We start from the raw sequence: 20,007 nt of genomic DNA, 5'->3' as shown, positions 1-20,007 counted from the left end.
TTTTTGTTCTCTATTTAGTACTGTACCCCCAGCCAGGGCAATTAAATCAACTTAAAACATGCTTGAGAGTGATGACATAAAATATTTGAGACAAATGTTTCAAATCAAATTTGCATAATTACTTTAAATTCATCTTGCTTGAGCAAGAGCATCTTAATTGATTGTGTAACCTAAAACTTACTTGGAACACTGCAGTGTGTTGAATTATTGAATTCATAACACACACCTACAAAAATGACTAAAAATACATGTGAATATCATATTTTAGCAGATGAATTTTAGTTGCAACATAGATTTATTTCAGAGCCATACAAAAGAGGCTTGAAGAGCTAGTCAGCAACTTCATTTTATCTTATTTTATTTTTTGCCTTTTGGATCACACCCGGCGATGCACAGGGGTTACTCCTGGCTCATGCACTCAGAAATTACTCCTGGCGGTGCCTGGGGGACCATATGGGATGCTGGGAATCGAACCCTTGTCAACCGCGTGCAAGGCAAACACCCTACCCGCTGTGCTATCACTCCAGCCCCTAGTCACCAATTTTAAATATTAGCAAAAATATTAGTGAAGAATTTTAAAGTGGCTTTTATTTCCCTTTTTGCACTAATTCCAGTGGCACTCTGTCAGTGGGGAGATGGAAATTGCATCTTCATCCTAAGTTGTTTAAGGTATCCTCTGGCTTGTTCATTTTGGGGATGGGAAAGAGGCATCTGGGTCACACCTAGTGGAGCTCAGGGCTTACTTTTAGCTCTATGCTCAGGGATCACTCCTACTAGTGCCAGGAGATTGTGTGTGGTGCCAAAGGATGGAACGAGGGTCAGTCACATGCAAGGCAAGTGCCTTACCCTTGTGTTATGGCCCTTGTTTATGCTTAATACAAGAGTAGATAAGATTGGGGCCCGAAAGATAGCACAGTGGGTAGGACACTTGCTTTGCTCACAGCCAGCCCAGGTTTGATCCCTGGCCTCAAACTGTCCTCTAAGCACAACCAGGAGTTATTCCTGAGTACAGAGCCAGGAGCAACCCCTGAGAATTGCTGGGTGTGCCTCCCCCCGCAAAAAAAAAAAGCCACAAAGAAAAAGAGTAGGTAGGCACCATGACAAAGATAGTTGGAAATGATCACTCTGGATAAAAACTGCATGCTGAAAACAGGTAAAGGAAGAAACATGATAACCTTTCAGTACCTGGTTGCAAACCATAATGCCCCACAGGGAAGAGAGAGACAGAGACAGAGACCAAGACAGAGACAGAGACAGAGAGAGAAGGAAAGTGCCTGCCATAGAGACAGGCTGTGGGGGTGGCAGGAGGGAAACTGGGGACATTGGTGGTGGGAAATGTACACTGATGGAGGAATGGGTGTTGGAATGTATGACTAAAACCCTACCATGATTAGCTTTGTGGGCTGGAGCGATAGCACAGTGGTTGGGCATTTGCCTTTCACTCGGCTGACCCGAGTTTGATTCCTCCGCCCTCTCGGAGAGCCCAGCAAGCTACCGAGAGTATGGAGCCTGCACGGCAGAGCCTGGCAAGCTACCCGTGCGTATTGGATATGCCCAAAACAGTAACAATAAGTCTCTCAATGAGAGACGTTACTGGTGCCCGCTCGAACAAATCGATGAGCAATGGGATAACAGTGACAGTGATTAGCTTTGTAACTCTGTATCTCATGGTAATTCAAAAATAAAAATTAAAGTTAAAAAAAATAAAAAGAGTAGGTAGAATCCTGGAGATAACCATTGCTATAGTAATTTCACTCCAGTTGGGAGTTCCCAGCCTTTCTCCATGTTGTTCGACTGTAAATCATATTGTTGAACAACATACCATTGTCCGGTCTTAGTTAGACTTGTTGTTTTTGTTGTTCTTGGGCCATGCCTGGCAATGCTTACAGGCTACTCCTGGCTCTGCACTCAGGAATTACTCCTGGCAGTGTTCAGGGGACCACATGGGGAGCCGGAGATTGAAGTTGGGTGGGTCACATGCAAGGCAAACACCCCAACCATTGCACTCTTGCTCCATTCTTTCTATGAGTATGGTTTTGGCCTTACACAAGGTCGAACAAGTTCCCAGAACCCTAAATTGTTTGTTTTCTCTTTTGAGTGTGTGTGTGTGAGCAAGATAGTTTTTGTTGAATGAAACATACTTAGGAAAATGGGGGTGGGGAGAGAACATGAGCTTGAAGGAACAAGCAAGCAAGCAGAGGGCCATAGAGGCAAGCAAACAAGACATGTGTTCGAGGGAGAGCAGGCCGGGGCGAGCATGACCAAACTGTTTCCTCCCCAAAGGACTTTCCTTTGCAAGAAAGCAATGTCCCCTACTAAATGTGCTAGCCAATGCCTGTGAGGAGATAGTTAATGTGCAATATGGGGAAAATGATGATGATGATGATGATGATGATGATGATAATAATAATAATAATAATAATAATAATAATAATACCCACTAGGCCTGAGAAATAGCAGGAGAGGCACTTGCCTTGCACAACCCAGGTTTGATTTTTGGCACCCTATATGGTCTCCCAGGGCCCATCATGAATGATTCCTGAGCACAGAACCAGGAGTTAGCCCTGAGCACTGCAGGTTGTAGCCCCAAAGGAAAAACAAAAACCTCTCAGTCATGGAGCTATTGTGAAGATTAAAGATAATCATGGGGCTAGAGCGATAGCACAGTGGTATGGTGTTTGCCTTGCATGTGGCCAACTGGGTTCGATTCCCAGCATCCCATATGGTCCCCTGAGCACCGCCAGGAGTTAATTCTCGAGTGCATGAGCCAGGAGTAACCCCTGTGCATCACCAGGTGTGACCCCAAAAAGAGTAAAAAAAAAAAAAAAGATAATCATAAGCTATTGTGAAATTGTTCAAACTCGTTGATTTATGAATTTTTCCCAAATATGTCTGATCTCTTATGATGAAAAGAATTGAAAAATGATAGCACTATAGCACTGTAGCACTGTCGTCCCACTGTTCATCTATTTGCTCGAGTGGGCACTAGTAACATCTCCATTGTGAGACTTGTTACTGTTTTTAGCATATCAAATATGCCACGGGTAGCTTGCCAGGCTCTTCTGTGTGGGCAGGATACTCTCAGAGCTTGCCGGGCTCTCTGAGAGGGGTGGAGGAATCAAACTCGGGTCAGCCGCGTGCAAGGCAAACGCCCTACCCGTGTGCTATTTGAAATAATTTTTATAACAAATTCCAGAAATGTCAGGACTTTTTATGTTTATGGAAATTAGGTGTAGGTTGATGGGATAGGGCCCGGACGGGGGTGGGAGAGGGGAAACAAAGTGAAATAATTCCTTTCAATAAGGCTTGTCCCCAAAAACACCAGGGCCATGATACAATTAGCCCGCCTGCGGAGTGAGCTGGCCAGCTAACTCGCTGTTGTTGAGAATTTAGCCTCCCACGGGCCCGAGACCACAGTGCCCAGTTCCCTAAATTAACACCAGGCAGGAAAATCATCCCTTTATTACTAGTCCCCCACAGCCCTCAATCAGCTTTAAATAGCTGCCTCTGAAAAACTCTTTCCTTGAGTCTGGATATATCTCAGAATCCAAAAACATTTTTCTGAAAAAATAACCGTGGGCCTTTGACAACCACGTGATAAGGAAACAGCAGGAGAGCAGGAGACATCGTATAAGGTCTGAGGCATTTCCTTGCACACAGTCCACCTGCGTTGGATCCCAGGCAGCAGGAGCGATCCCCGAACACAGAGCCCTAAGCACCGCCAAGTGTGGCCCCAAACAAGCAAACAAAGCCCAAAACTCAAAGGACCAGGTGGCAGAAAGTACTCCAGAGACTTGAGCGAGGCCTTTGTCCAGTGTCGGGGCCCTCACCCACGCCTCCATCTCCCAGTGGCTCTGCTGTATAGCTCTGCCCCAGTCCTGGGGCACCCATAGAGTTCACACCTGGGACAGAGACAGGAGGCAATGGTGGGCACATGCCAGGCTCAACGGGCATTCGGACTCGGGGTCCTAAGGGTCACAGCCCATCCGTGCCCATGTGGAAACAGAGTCCCTCTGTCCACAGGCGCAGGAGATCTCTCCCGGCCCCCACTCAGAAAGATATGGGTCATTTCCCAGTGTGTGGGTGCCAATGGTCTGCAAACACTCAAGAAACCCAGATCGCCATCCCTCAGCTCCCTCTGCTGGCTCTGCCTTGGTGGCAGGGGATTCTGTTTTCTGTTTCTCTTTAGGAAGAGAGAAACTTAGAATCTACACACAGATGGTGGAGCAAAGCGCTGAAGGGCAGAGCACAGTTGGTTTGGCTTGTTTTTTTAAGTAAATACTGCATTTCATCACATAAATCATTGCCAATTTGGGGGGGAGGGGGGAGATAGTGGGGTGTGACAGATACGTGGGGGTGAGAGTTACAGTAAAATACGGTAGCTAGAGCTCTGTGGACGCTCTGCGTGGCAGCTTCCCAATTTCAAGGCTGGAGTCGGTGCTGTCTGTGGCACTCTTGGCCCTGGGAGGAGGTGCACAGCTGGGAACCGTCCAGAATCTTAGCGTGGCCAACATGTGAAACTGAAAGTAAAGTGGCTGGAAACTTGGCCGTTGGTTCTGCACCTGGTAAAATAATAAAACAATATTGACGCCTTTGTTTTCTGCATCATGTTTCTAAACAGTAAGAGGCTAACAAACTGATCCTCTGGAGAATCACCCCTGCCTGGCAGGGCTCAAGGCACCCCCTGCATACCAAGGCTCTTCTCCAGGACTAGGAAGGGGTCTCCACCATCACCATCACCCCACTACGAGTGCTCTCCAGGCCCCTCCCACCACCCACAAAGGTGCCAGTGCCCTGGGAGGGAAAAAGGGCCCAGCAGGCCACACACCTGGCTCTGTCTGAGCTGGCATCTCATCAAGGGACACCCTGAGATCCTTGTCCTGTTTTCAGCCAATAGGGCTATGCTGGATGGAGAGAAACAGAACTCCCCAGGGCACAAGAAAGGGTGCTGGAGAGATAGTACAGGGGTAAGGTGCTTGCTTTACTCGTGATAGTCATTAGTTTCATCCCCAACACAGTTTATGGTCCCCTGAGCACTGCGAGGAGTGGCCCTGAGTATCACTGGGTCTGGTCCCACCAAAAAAAAAGTTGGGAAAGAATGCATTAAGGTAGAATGAGAACAGAGCAAGAAAACACTCCACTCTTCAGGGCCGGAGATAGTCCAGCAGATGAAGCCCTCTCCTGGCACGTGTCTAACCAGGGCTGGATCCCCGGCATCACAGACAGTTTCCTGGGCAACTCCAGGAGCAATTCCTGAGCACAGAGCACTACCGAGAGTGGGCCCAAGAACAACACAAACAGCAACAACAAAAAATCCACAGGCCGGAGAGATAGTACAGTGGGTAGGGCACTTGCAGTGCATGTGGCAGACCAGAGTTCAATTCCAGCATCCCGTATGGTCTCCTGAGCACTGCCAGGAGTAGTGCCAGAATGCAGAGGCATGAGTAAGCCCTGGACATCACCAGGTGTGACTCAAAAACCAAAAAGTAAATAAATAAAAATAAAAGGAAGAAAGAAAGAAAGAAAGAAAGAAAGAAAGAAAGAAAGAAAGAAAGAAAGAAAGAAAGAAAGAAAGAAAGAAAGAAAGAAAGAGAGAGAGAGAAAGAGAGAGAGCGAGAAAGAGAAAGAAAGAAAGAAAGAAAGAAAGAAAGAAAGAAAGAAAGAAAGAAAGAAAGAAAGAAAGAAAGAAAGAAAGAAAGAAAGAAAGAAAGAAAGAAAGAAAGGGAGGGAGGGGCCGGAGTAATAGCACAGTGAGTAGGGAGGGCATTTGCCTTGCATACAGCCGGCCCGGGTTCAATCCTCAGCATCCCATGTGGTCCCCCAAGCACCGCCAGGAATAATTCCTGAACACAGAGCCAGGAGTAACTCCTGAGCATCTCTCAGTGGGGACCCAAAAAGAAAAAAAGGAGAGAAAAGGAAAAGAATAAGCAACACTATGGAGAGGTGACAGGTGGTCAGATGAGAAGGACAAACTGTCACAGAGCACACTTGTCCTCAGGCAGTCAAGACTGAAAGCAGAGGTCCAAGGCAGAACTTAATACACATGATGGAGCTGGTTCAAACCCCCAGCACCCCACAGAGACGCGCATGACACAGAAGCGGCGGCAGTATCCCGGATGGTCTCCTGAGCACTGCCAGGAGTAGTGGTGTTCACTCGCGATTCCCAAGTCCTTCAATATTTTCAAGAGTGAGAGTATTGAGTCATAAAGATGCTCAGACGCAGAGTTACTGGAAGGTAGAAGAGAAAAGAAAAGAAGCTCCCCAAGTGTGGAGGAATTTAGTAAAGGATGAAGATAAGGGAGTTTGGGGGAGGAGGCCTTTGTAAGGGCTTCTTGCATTCCTTATTAGTAAGTATTTAGAAAAGATGCCAGAAAATCGCAGGGATGTCTTTCTGCTCCGAGTCTTTCTGGGAATTCTGCCCCTTAGCTTAGTCTCCCTGTTGGCCAAGGCTCTGGGACAGTCTTATGGTCCTGGAAAGCTCTTAGAAAGCTGGGACAGAACTTTGGGATGAAATATGTGTCAGGTTGATGGGACAAAGGTGGCCAAAAGAAACTCTGGCTTCCTTCTTCACTGGCAAGGGGAAACAACTCTCCAGGCAAAACTGCCCATTATCTCCAATTCCCCATCAGCCTGGACTCTAGAGTTGCCTTTTATCTTAGTTTTCCCATCAGCCTAGACTCCAGAGTCAGGGTTTTATGTTCCAGGGAAGTCCCAGGAATGTTGAGACAGACCCTGGGATGAAATGTGTGTCAGGTGATAGGAGAGAGATGGAATATCTAGAGAGAGGAAACCTTTCTCACTGGCAGGGGGAAACTGAGGCTTCCTCTTTCAATAGGGTCCCTGGAGCACTGTCAGAAGTGACAGTGAATCTTGAGCACAAGAAAGGAAAGAGAGAACGGAAGAAAGAGAATATAAAAATAGAATGGGTGAGCACTCTGAATAGGGTTTAAAATATGCAGGCTGGGAAGATAGAGAGGCTGGGGAGAGCAGAGTATTTGAGAAGACCCATCTCTGTCTATCCTGGTGCCTATCCCAGGGCCATTCTCTGGAATTCTCTGGGGCCATTTGCTTTCTAATCTCCCCCAGCTATTTCCCTCCATCTCTAGATCAATATTGGCTCAGAGAGTTTCGTGATTATTAGAGTCACCCCTACCCTTGCAGCAGTATTCGGGGCCCTCACCTGTGGAGGGTGTTGACCAGGACTGGCTAAGCACAGAGCACCGCTGGGAGCTGGTAAGTTGGGGGTGCCTAGCCTGGTATGGAGAAAGGATAGCCTTGGGGTAGGGGGGAGAAGGAAATGTGGTTCCCCCATGCTCACACCCTCTGCTGACCCTCAGAGAGGAACAAAGATGCAGACGCTGGGCTGGAGTGCAGCACAGAGGGCAAGACACTTGCCTTGCAGGTGGCCAACGCAGGTTCAATCCCCAGCACCCCATATGGTTCTCCGAGCCTGACAAGAGTGATCCCCAAGCACCGCCGCAGGTGGCCCCAAACAAAATGTAGATATTAACCTTCCTATATGCCTCTAGGTGCCCCATTTGTCCTGCCCTCACTCAGTTAATTCTGCCACCACCTTTATCCCCATTTTGCAGGTGAGGAAATGAGAGAAAGGACTGATTGGCAGGGGCAGCACAGGGAACTGGGAATAGAGACGCAGAATGGCTAGCTCCGAGCCCATGGGTGACAGACAATGGACTAAGAGGGGCCACCAGGACTAGCAGAAATCCCACCTGGTTCCTCTCTCTACACCCTTCTCCTCTGAACCTCTAACTACGCAGGCAGCGAAGGGAGTGCTGGAGCTGGTGTGTTCCATACACAGGCAGTACGAGAGGGGGCGGAGGGAGAGCACAGCGGGTTGCACGCTTGCCTTGCATGTGGCTGACCTAGGTCCCACCACTCCAGCATCACATATGGTGCCTCGTATATCACCAGGAGTAATTCTGAGGGCAGAGCCCCAAGTAGTAACTCATGAGCATCACTGGGTGTGCTGCTCCTCCCCCACACCAAAAAAAAAAAAAAACCACCAGTATGAGAGTACGGTCTAAGCAGGAGACCTCCAATATTGCCAACAGGCCCGAACACCAACGCGCCAGAGACATCCAAAACTATCAGTGTGTTGACAGTGGGTAGGGCGTTTGCCTTGCACGCAGTCGACCCGGGTTCGATTCCCAGCATCCCATATGGTCCCCCAACCACCACCAGGGGTGATTTCTGAGTGCAGAGCCAGGAGTAACCCCTGAGCATCGTCGGGTGTGACCCAAAAAGCAAAAAAAAAAAAAAAAAACTATCAGTGCGTTGAGGGGTCAGAAAGCATAAGGCGGGGGGCTGGAGCGATAGCACAGTGGGTAGGGCATTTGCCTTGCACGCGGCTGACACGGGTTCGATTCCCAGCATCCCATATGATCCCTCAAGCACCGCCAGGAGTAATTCCTGAGTGCATGAGCCAGGAGTAACCCCTGTGCGTCGTCGGGTGTGACCCAAAAAGCAAAAAAAAAAAAAAAAAAAAAAGCATATGGTGGGTAGAGCTCCAGCCTTGCACACAGCTGACCAGGTTTTATCCTAGGCATCCTGAGCAATGACAGGAGTGATCCCTGAGCAGAGACAGGACTAAAACACCAGGCGTAGCCCCCAAAATAAGCACAGCCCCCAAAACCAGAAAAGAAAGAAAAGTAAATGTGTTGTCAAGATGTAACCCACACGGACACACAGAGAAGAAGAAAAAAATCAACTCATTAAAAAATAATAATAATAAAATAAAAATATAAAAATGTAAAATACATATAATTTTTTTAAATATATAAACTAATAAAAAAATCAACACTCTTTGACTTTACAGAATCCCGGCCTCCAAGCTCTCAGCACGGGTTCCTATTGGAAGGTGAGATACACAAGAGTGAGTTCTCAGAGTCAGATACACACGAGTGAGTTCAGACTCCCATCTGCCTGCATACATGGGGGCTGTGAGTCCCTCTCTCATACTCAAAGGCCTGCAACATGCTACACTGGGCAGGATCTTTACAAGGAACCAGGGCACCTTCTGAAGCGAGGGCCATTCTGGCCAGGCCATAGGCCTGGGGGCTGGACACGGGGAGTGGCCACCTATTGTTGGGGTTTTGCTTTTCCCTTCACTTCCGGGAGTAAAAGGTCGTTACAGAACCTCACACGTGAACAGGAAGTGGGCCAGGCTCGCCGCGCTGCCTGTGTTCATGAAAGGAGAAACCCAGGGAAGTCATAACCTCTGCGGCTTGCTTTGTGTTGCAATATGAAAGCGGGAACGCTTGTGTGTAAAAGTCAGGGCAGAATGGAGCCTTGACTGCTGGCCAGTCCCCAAACACCCAAGGCCTGGCAACAGATAGAGTCTTCCCACTCTGGAGATTTACAATCTCCCCAAACGAAATCAAGAATAGGACAGACAGAGAAATGTTTACAAGAAAGCAATTCTATTTAAAAAAAAAAAAAAGGCTTTGATCTTGTCTAGAAACCAACAACCCCTCCCTGGGGTTGAACTTGGGTGAGAAGCCATGTGGCAATGTGGGTCCTGGTGATAAGGAACGGGGGAGACTGGTACCCTGTCCCTCCCAGCCCCAGTGCCAGGGCGTTTCCGTGAGCAGAGCCCTGCCCACCGCCTTGCTAAAGCAAGTGGACAGGCTCACAGTGGGAGTCGGCTTGGCACCTGGGTGAGGGCAGACACAAAGCTGGACTGGGCAGCCCACCGCCCGGTCCACCGGGGAAGCCTGGCTAGCAGAACGTTGCTGGGGAGGAGACCGTGGAGATTACCGTAGGGGTATGCCAGCAGAGGAGAGACACGCTGGAAGTTTCCTGACCGGAAGTCTTGATGATGGGGCTAGAAAGACATGCCCTCTGGCAGTCCCAGGGATGCTAAGGGCACCGGGTGGAAGGACCATCGGGGTGAAAAGGGAGCCAGGCTGCCTGCAGCTGTGCCTGGGACAGCTTCTCAGGATGGTGTGTCACCGGAGCTCCTCCCAGACTTCTCATCACTCTGAAAGCATAGACCCCATCAACGCCATTTCCAAGTGTACCCCCTAGGTGAATGAGGATGTGGAAGGGTCCCCGAGAGAAACCCTCCCTGGCAGACTTGGCCCCCCAGGAGGGCTGGCAATGCTCTTGTGGTCCAAACACCTCCCCAGACCTCAGAGCCTCCGAGATGATGTCAGATTCACTTTGATCTTAATTAGCATCTTGGCTATTAAAGCAAACACGCGGCTCCCTGGGGAGGAGAAGGAGGAGAAGGAGGAGGGGTGTCCCCTGGTGGGGAGGGGGCGGGGATCCTGGGGGATGGAGTCCTCAGAGGTTGGTTTGGAGCAGTCTGCTCCTCGAAGGGCGCGTGTGTGGACTCTTTGGGGAGCCAGGGTCAGAGTTCAGCTCTGGCCAGGCACCCAGATGTTTCCCGGAAGCCCTCTCCCGGCTTTGGCCTGTCTGGCTTCATGGGGCTTCTGAGAACAAAGACCAGACTCTGTGTGGGGTTGGGCCTGAGCCACGTGGGAAAACCATTGCCGCCCGGCTGGTCCTGACGCCCTGGCTCTGTGCCATTGTGCGCGGAGGGGAGGGAATATTTTGATATGGAGAAGGGGGGGCGCCACCTGGGTGGGCCCCCCTTGATCCCCACCCCTGTGATATGGCCAGACTTCCTTAGGGGGCTCAGGGGTCTGTAGTGGGAGGCCCTCGTTCTCCCCCCGTGGGGCGTCTCTCGTGACTCGGAGCAGCCCCGCTCTGGCTTCTTCTTCAGCAGAGCACCTGGGTCCGCTCTCAGCCACAGGCTCTCTGTGGGATGCTTCCCTCAGACGGGCCTGCTGCCAAGAGCACTCGGGAAAAGGCCCCTTCCCAGGACTGAATTCGTCCTGTAATTAAAAGGTTGCATTTCAAAGACACTTAATCATCCAAAACGTTGATGCCAGATCAAAAATAGTATCATTGGCACCCCGAGATGCTCAGAGAGCTCCCTCTGCACAATTCCTGGTGCAGCAGCCCACTGTAAAAATGATACCCCCTTAGAGCCAGGGGCTCTCAGCACTGGGGACTGGGGCTCACGCTTTGAACTGGGAGCCCAGGGTTCAATCTGTGGCATCTCAGGGTCCTTCCCCCAGCCCCCCCCCCCCCCCGCAAGCACCACATCGTCCCCTGAGCACCACTGGTATGGGCCAAACCTCTAAATCATATGCCCCGCAGGACACTAAGGTGGGGGCTGCTCTCTTCCAGGGTGATGGTTGACAAGATGTCCACGCATTCAGGGAAACCTCTACGAGCACCTGTGGTAGACAGTGAGGAAGAGCAAATTATGTGACCCCAAAATATACCTCCTTGGCATGTGGATTGTTTTTAAGTTAAAGGCAATTAGGACCCAAAGACTTCTTATCTCCCCTCTTTAATCACCAGAAGGAATGTAACCCTGTTCCAGGAGCCAGGCTACCTCAGAGCTAATTCCAATAAATATGAGGCAGGGATGCAGCTAGAAGTGGAGCACTCGCCCTGCCCACATGGGGCCCTGAGTTCTACTTTTCAGCACCACTTCTGCATGCCCGCCCTCCCTCCCCTGCAAAAAGGCAGGAGCGCCAATATGATAAATGAGGGAAATTTGGCAAGGCCGGCCAGTCCCGATTCCTTCCTGGATCCATTGTGTCTGTGTCACCCAGCGAACATGTGTTTACCGAACCCTGGATCTTCCATCTTCCTCTGAACTTCCCTTTGAAGTCCCACCCCCTTCCTCCTCCTCCTTAGTCGAAGATGGTGTATGTGTCTCATTCTTTAAATCCTCTCCTAATGTCTTTGAATCTCATAGCAACTGAGTTCTAGCTGAAAGAACCTGGAAAGATTGAGGGAAGTTTCCCCCTCTTGGTCCCCCAAGAGCAGGACCACCACTAGGGTCTCATGGGACAACTTGGGGCCTCCTTGCAGCGCTGCAGGCTGACAGCTTGGAGGCTGAAATGGGGTTCAGTGTGGTTGTGCTCTGACAGAAACCAGGGCCCAGAGAGTCTGGTTTTCTTCCTCCCAGCCTATGGCCCTGCTCCCAGTCTTGGTGGATTCCTCCCTTCTTCCCTCCCTCCCTTCAAGGACATTCATCCCCTACCCCCACTCCTGCTGCCTAGTGATCTGGCCCTGATTTATCTCCCTCCACAAACTAGTGGGGTTGGGGGTCCGGTGATCACAGAGAGTCCGTCTGCCCTTCGAACTGCTTCTCCTCCCAGGACTTGGAACAGCCCTCACTAAAGACAGCTTCATTCCCGAACAGTTACCATTTGAAGCATTACTATGTGATATGATTTTGTTTTGTTTTATTTCTCCCAAAAGAATTTGACTTGGTTTGGGAAATGGAATGAATTTTTTTCCTGTGTTTTATTAACCCAACACATCTCTTTGGGGTTAAAAGATAGTTAGAAGTTGGACTGGAGAGATAGTATAGCAGCTAAGGTGTTTCCCTTGCACTCAGCAACCCGGGTTCAATCCCCAGCATCCCATATGGTTCCCCACCCCAGCACCACCAGGAGTGATTTCTTTTTTTGTTTGTTTGGTTTTTTGCTTTTTGTGTCACACCCAACAATATACAGTGGTTACACCTGGCTTTGCACTCAGGAATTACTCCTGGAGGTGCACAGGAGACCATATGGGATGCTGGGAGTAAAACCCAGGTTGGCTGTATGCAAGGCAAATGCCCTACCCTCTGTACTATTGCTGCAGCCCCCGGGAGTGATTTCTGAATGCAGAGCTAGAAGTAACCCCTGAGCATCACCAGGTGTGGCCCCAAAACCAACTAACTAACTGCACTGTAGCACTGTTTTCCCGTTGTTCATCGATTTGCTCAAGCGGGCACCAATAACGTCTCCATTGTGAGGCTTGTTACTGTTTTCGGCATATCCAATACACCACGGGTAGCTTGCCGGGCTCTGCTGTGCAGGCGGGATACTCTCGGTAGCTTGCCGGGCTCTCCGAGAGGGGCAGAGGAATCGAACCCGGGTCGGCCGAGTGCAAGGCAAACGCCCTACCCACTGTGCTATCGCTCCAGCCCGTGATTTCTCACTAACTAGCTAAATAAATAAACTAACTAAAGACTAAATAAATAAATAAATAGTGATACTTGGAAGCTCACATGTCTGATGAAACTTTCAGACTTCTTCAGCATGTGACTGACGTTTCTCTCAGGAAGTGTCTCTTCCTTCAGCCCAGACAGTATTTTTCATCTCTTCTTACTGGAACATACTGGATGTCCATGAAATCACTTGAATGAAGCACACAGCCGAGTGAGTGGGTAAGACGGCGGCCGCCCACATGACCTAGCTCAGCTCACCTCGTGGTGGGCATGACCCTCACTGAACTGCAGTCGGCAATAACAGAGTCTCCTCAGCAAATTGCAAGGAAAAGAAGATCCAAAGTGGCTGATGCAAAAATGAGAACAAACAGGAAATGGAGTGAGTGTGAGTGAGAGACAAGCCCAGGGAGAGATCTGTACTTCTGGTCCCCCCTGACCCAGGCGCTCATCTGATGGCAATGCCTGCCCTGATTCCACTTCTGCTGGAAAGATAGCTTCAGTGCCAGCAGGTCAAGATTCTCATCAACTTCCTGTTGGTAGACAGGAGACATCCAGCCTAGAGCAACTTTGGAAAGTCTCATTTGGCCTCATGACTTTGACTGAAGTATCCCTTTCTCATGGAAAAATTCCTTTGCTTTGTTTTGGGGCCACACCGGCTGTGCTCCTGGCTCTGCACTCAGAGATCACTTCTGGAGGGCTGGGGGGATGATGTGAGGTGCTGCGGATCGAACTAGGGTCAGCAGCACTCAAGGCAAGGGCCTTAACCCCTGTACCATTTCTCCAGCTCCATGAGAAATTCTTGAGTCACACATCCATCGTGTTGCTGAACTGGTTCAACCCCACTGGGTGTGGCAGGAGTGTTTCAACAGAGGTTTGTTGGGGTACTGCTTCCAGGAAAAGGGGTTTAGGGACAGAATGGCAAAAGAAAAAAGAGATTAACCCCACACCCCACTCTCCACAGAACCCACTGGTTCAAAGCTGTTCTCACCTGGCTCGGGAGACGTAGAAACTGTACCACCCCTTCGCCACAATCAGCCAGAGCCTCCAGGAACTGGGTCGCCGGGCCGGGCTCCGAGGGAAGTGAGGGGAGGTCAGCCCTCAGCAGCGACATCTGAGCTCCCAGGTCAAGAAGTGGGAGGTTTGGGGCGGAGTAATAGCACAGTGAGTAGGGGTTTTGTCTTGCCCATGGCTGACCTGGGCTTGATCCCCAACACCCCATACAGCCCCTCAAGTCTACCAGAAGTGGTCCCTGAGTACAGAGCCCGGAGGAAGCCCTGAGCACTGCCAGGTGTTTTTCCCTCCCCTCTGAAGCACCCCCCCCATAAAATGATCAGAGAGAGAGAGAAAAAAAGCACCTGCCATAGAGGCAGGCAGGGGGTAGGGGGTGGGGGGTGATGGGAGGGAACCTGGGGACACTGATGCCGGGAAATGTACACTGGTGGAAAAATGTACACCATTCAAACACTGTATGACTGGAATCTATCACGAACAGCCTTGTCAGGGTCTGTCTCACAGTGAATCAATTAAAAATTTAAAAAAGAAAATTTTAAAACTAAAGAAGGAGCAATATAGAATAGGAAGCCCCTGGTGGACATGAGAAACCCTGTTAGCTTCCACCCCCCGCCACAGCTCCTGCAACCCCCCACCCCACCCCTCCTGCCTGCGGGTACCTTCCTCACCGCCACCAACTCTTCCTGCGCCTGGGAGATAGTCCAATGGGCCCTGGGGTTGGTCCTGGTACGGCAAGGAAGAACCCGTTGATCTGGGAGTAGACCTGATAGGGCCAGTGGGGCCACCAGGTGTGGCTAAATAAAGTTAAATAAAACCTTAAATCAACAGATAATACAAACCACCTAGTGATTTGTCAAATGCCATTTATCTGCTTTAAACTCTCTAGTGCCACCCTACCTGTCACAGTCTGGGTGTGCAAGGCTCCTCAGATCTTCCTCACACACCCCTCCACTGGCCTTGTGCCCTGGGCACCGACCCCCCTACCCTGCACCCCCACTTCCTGGTCAATCACTCTGCTGAAAATGTGAGTTCGGTGCCAGGCGTCTAAGAGGAGCAGGGGGTGTTCCAGACCAGCAGCACAAGACAAACATCTTAATCGGCAGCATCTCCCCAGCCCAGCACCTGCCAGGAGTGCAAGTGCCTCCTGGTTACTTGCCAGGAGCAGCCCCTGAGCACACAGGGTGTGTCCCCAATCCCCACCACACCCCCAAGAGAAAGGGAGAAAGAGGAGGAGGGGAGGGGTCAGTAGTGAAGAGGGGTAAGGTAAGGAGGGGAGGGAAAAAGGGGAGGGGCAGGGGTGAAGAGAGATGGGGTAGGGGTGAGAAAGGTGGGAAGAGGGATGCAGAAGGGAAGGGGAGGCTTGAGGGAGGAGGAGGAGGAATGAGGAAGGGAGGGGGAGGAGCAGGGTTGGGGTGAGGAGGGGCGGGGCAGGACTGTTGAGCCTCCACTTCCTTTCCCTATCTCCCCAGCGTTCTGCCCTCAACAATGACTGTCACTTTCTGGTGGTCATCAGTCTTGCCCACTTTCTTGCCAGTTTCTTGCAGGGCGCTGGGCATGCCTGTGGGTCTTTCCAGCCCTACAGTAAAGCTTCAGGCAGGGTCGCTGCTCCCTCAAAATGCTACAGGGGTGTGGACCGTGGCAGAGCCGGGTGGCTGCAGAGTGCAGAGCGGATCAGAGTCCATTTCACCCATGAGTTTTGGGAAGTGAGTACTTGAGACATTCCTTTGTGAGGTCAGAAACTTTATTTGCATTTTTTTAAAGGGAAGTTTCTAGAATTCAGTCGGTCACAACCCGTCCTGTCCCTGGGCCCCACCTGTCCCTGTCGTCTGGTGGGGCGGTATGGGTGGGGCACTCCACTGTTCTGTGGGGGTCAGGGAAGCCCTGTGGTCATCTGGGTTGGACCACAGCCCAGAGCTCTGTGTGTGTCTGGCACCCGGCCTAGCCTGCCTCCGGGTGTCCTCAGGGACCCCGTTCTAGTGCTCCAGTCTCCACCACCCCGCCCTGCCTGGCGGGGGTCTCACGGGCTGCCACTCCTGAAGGGTTCTGGGAGAGCCAGGCTGGGCCCCAAGAGCTGAGGGGACAAGAGCCAGGCCAGGCGCCCAGACCCCAGGGCGGAAGCAGCATCTAAGGGACCACTGAGGAAGCAGGTGGGAGCAAGAGGAGGCCAGGCAGGAGACCCCCACCTCCAGGACCCTCCCCCTAACACACATAGAGGCCCACGGAAGTCTTGATTCCTAGACACACACACACACACACACACACACACACACACACCCCAAAACCTTGATTCTCCTTAGTCCACGCATATACACACACTCATACTAATGCCCCGATTTCCTTAATATACAAAGACAGACACACACACAAACACTGAAGCCTTAGTTTCCTAAATACACACACACACACACACACACATACACACGCGCGCACGCATGCAACTGTCCCATTGAGGCCTTCATTTCCTTAGTATTAACCATGTAAACATTGCTCACAACAGCCAAAGTGGGAAGTGGGGGACGTCTAAACAGCCACCTGAGCTCAACCACCCCAGAAGACATCAACAAAGCAGGATTCCTGCCTGTACTGGACTAGACTCCTATTCGGCCACACTGTTCTTTTAGAAGAAATTTTCTGGGGGCGGGGGAGGGGAGGAGAGGGGGTTGGGTCATACCCTGCAATGCTCAAGGTTACTCCTGGCTTCTCACTCAGGAATCACTTCTGATAGTGCTAGAAGGACTGTATGGGACACTGGGGGATTGAGCCCCAGTAGGCTGTTCACAAAGTAAGTGCCTTATCCACTGTACTGTCTCTCCAACCTCTCAAAAGAAAGTTCTGACACATCCTGGCACCGGGTGAACCTTGAGGCCACTGCAGTAAGTCAAACAAGTCAGTCCCAAGAAGACATATTGAATGGTACAGGACGTGTTAGGTAAGATAAGACCCAGACACAGAGAAACAGGAGAAGATGGTGGTTTCTCGGGGGGAGGCGGGGGCAGAGACTGGTGAGGTTGGGGTTTTAGTTTGAGAAGATGAGCTGGTAAGTATAAGGAGGATGGTTCCTTGTGCCCAGCAATGTAAACGAATGCATGTCCTAGCCTGTACACTTAACAATGCGGGCAGGGGACCGGGAAGATAACTTAAAAGGCTAGCGTATGCCTGGCTTCAACCCTCCAACCCCGAGCATCTCCAACTGTTGGCACTAAAGTAGCACTGTAGCACTGTCGTCCTGTTGTTCATCAATTTGCTCGAGTGGGTGCCAGTAACGTCCCCATTGTGAAACTTGTTGTTACTGTTATTGGCATATCAAATACGCCACGGGTAGCTTGCCAGGCACTAAAGTAAAATAAAGAAATAGTGTGGCAATTCAATTGTCAAGGAGAATTTGCGATATTTAGGTCAGTTCCACCTACAGATTTCTTTTGAGATGTGATCAGATATTTAAATTTATTTGAGGGCATAATGGACAGGAGCACCAGCTCTAGAGATTTATTTTTTGGATTAAGATTCCAAGATTTGGGGCTGGAGCAATAGCACAGCAGGTAGGGCATTTGCCTTGCACGCGGCCAGCCCAGGTTTGATTCCCAGCATCCCATATAGTGCCCTGAGCACCACCAGGAGTAATTCCTGAGTGCATGAGCCAGGAGTGACCCTGTGCATCGCCGGGTGTGACCCAAAAAGGAAAAAAAAAAAAAAGATTCCAAGATTTGGGTTGAGTGGGTAAGGAGGTTGCCTTACATGTGGTCGGCCCAGGTTCAACCCCAACATCCCATCAGGCACCTTGGGCCTGCCAGGAGTAATTTCTGAGTGCAGAGCCAAGAGTAACCCTGAGCACTGCTGGGTGTGGCCCCAGACAAGCAAACAGCAACAACAATGATGAAAGACCCTCCAAATGACCAAGAGTTGAGCCAGCGAGAGCATGCCATGGCTAAGGTGTTTGCCCAGCGTGTAGCCAACCTCGATTCGATCCCCACCATCACACATGGTCCCCCAAGCATGGCCAGGAGAGATCTCTGAGCACAGACCCAGGAATAAGTCCTGAGCACTACTGGTTGTGGCCACCAAACCAATAACAACCAGAATAGCAGTAAAGCAGGATTTTCTTCTGACACATGACTGACTTCAGGTGACCTAGTGAAGTCAGAGCTATTCTCCCCGTCTGTGAAATGGGGCTGAGCGCGCCTGCCGCCAACGGCTTGTTCTGAAAGAGACAGAACACATTAAGCTCTGGACACAGCTGCTAGTATAGAACAAATCCTCCACACCAGGGTTGCCTCTCCTCTCTCACATCAGAGAACACGGGACGTCACAGAAGAAGCAGTTACCCCCACCCTGCCCTCTTGGCACAGGGTTTCAGGCTGGAGCTGCCCTGGTCCCCTCCGGTCACTCCATGGCACGCAGGGGTGTTTGTTCATTTTGATGGTTGCCGGGAATCCGAGTCAGTAAGTAAATTCAGTGGCAGTCGAGGCAGCAGCTTTAATTGATTCAGCACATTTTTGCTGAGACTATGTTCTGGGCACTGAGAACTGGTCGGGAAGGAAACAGCGACCCTGTCCTCAGGGAACAGGCCTTCCCCAGGGGTGAGCTAGAACAAAACAAGCTGACGTCAAGAAAATGGCTGCAAGGGGCTAGAGCGATAGCACAGCGGGTGGAGCGTTTGCCTTGCATGCGGCCAACCCGGGTTCGATTCCCAGCATCCCATATGGTCCCCTGAGCACCACCAGGAGTAATTCCTGAGTGCAGAGCCAGGAGTGACCCAAAAAGCAAAGCAAAAAAAAAGAAGAAGAAGAAGAAGAAGAAGAAGAAGAAGAAGAAGAAGAAGAAGAAGAAGAAGAAGAAGAAGAAGAAGAAGAAGAAGAAGAAGAAGAAGAAGAAGAAGAAGAAGAAGAAGAAGAAGAAGAAAATGTCTGCAAGCAGGAGAAAACAGGGTAAGACCCTGATGAAATATAGTTTTTTTTCATTTGACGTACCAGAAATCATACGGGGTGCCAGGATTGAGGCCAGGTTGGCTGCATGCCAGGCAAGCACCATACCAGCTGTGCTATCATTCCGGTCCCAAGACTCTGACAAAATGTCAATGGCCATTCCTGAAAGGGGGTGTGGTTCTGGTCAGCACAGCCCCCCGCTCCCTCTGCAGAACCCCCTCAGAGTCACCCTACAGCAGCATTTCTCAGCCAGGAACAGAGATTCCAAAGGATCATCAGTGGAGACGGGGCTCGGCTCAGGAAGCCACAGGAAGGAAACGGGGTCAGAAAGGGGCCAGAGTCAAAATGGTTGAGGGTCTCAGTGATACAGCAGGACTGGAAGGATGGAGCGCCAGGGGCATGTAGTTGGTCACTTCAAATCTCACCCATGGAACAGGCAGCCAATCAGAATAAGTTATGGGGGGTGGGATATGGCAGTAGACAGCGGAGGTCATCAGCGCCACACTTTCTCCCCCTGGCTCTCTCTCCGACACTCTCTCGGGCCCTGCTCAGCAGCAGACTGTGGGGTCAGACAGCTGGGCGCAGGCAGGCCTCAGAGGCCCAGATGGGGCGCAATACCGGCAGGGCCCAGATGCCAGCAACGCTCAGATTCAGGCAGGGCTCGAATGCCCAGGTAGTGACAAGATGCTGAGCACAGACTCCCCCTCGTGCACGCGGCTATGGCTGGAGACAGAGGAAAGCCAGCACAGGATGACAGGAACAGCTGGGGTAGAGTTGGGAGGCCCAGCAACATGTACAGAGCACAGGGGTCTCGCCCACACACAAGTGGTCAAGGCCGAAGACCGAAGAAAGTGAACACGGGGTGGAGAGTGACGGAGACACTGGACCTGGCCAGCATTCGCGTGAGGCGAGCAGACTGCGTGGGACGACACAGGGAGGGCGTTCACAGGACTGGACACGTGACATGATACACAGGTAAAGGAGAGGCCTGGACTTTGGGGGCAGGATGTAGACCCACCTATTTGATCTGTA

Source organism: Sorex araneus, chromosome 9 (assembly GCF_027595985.1).
Source record: "Sorex araneus isolate mSorAra2 chromosome 9, mSorAra2.pri, whole genome shotgun sequence".
NCBI lineage: Eukaryota > Metazoa > Chordata > Mammalia > Eulipotyphla > Soricidae > Sorex > Sorex araneus.
The sequence above is the reverse complement of the archived record's forward strand: the minus strand, read 5'-3'. Positions refer to the sequence as shown.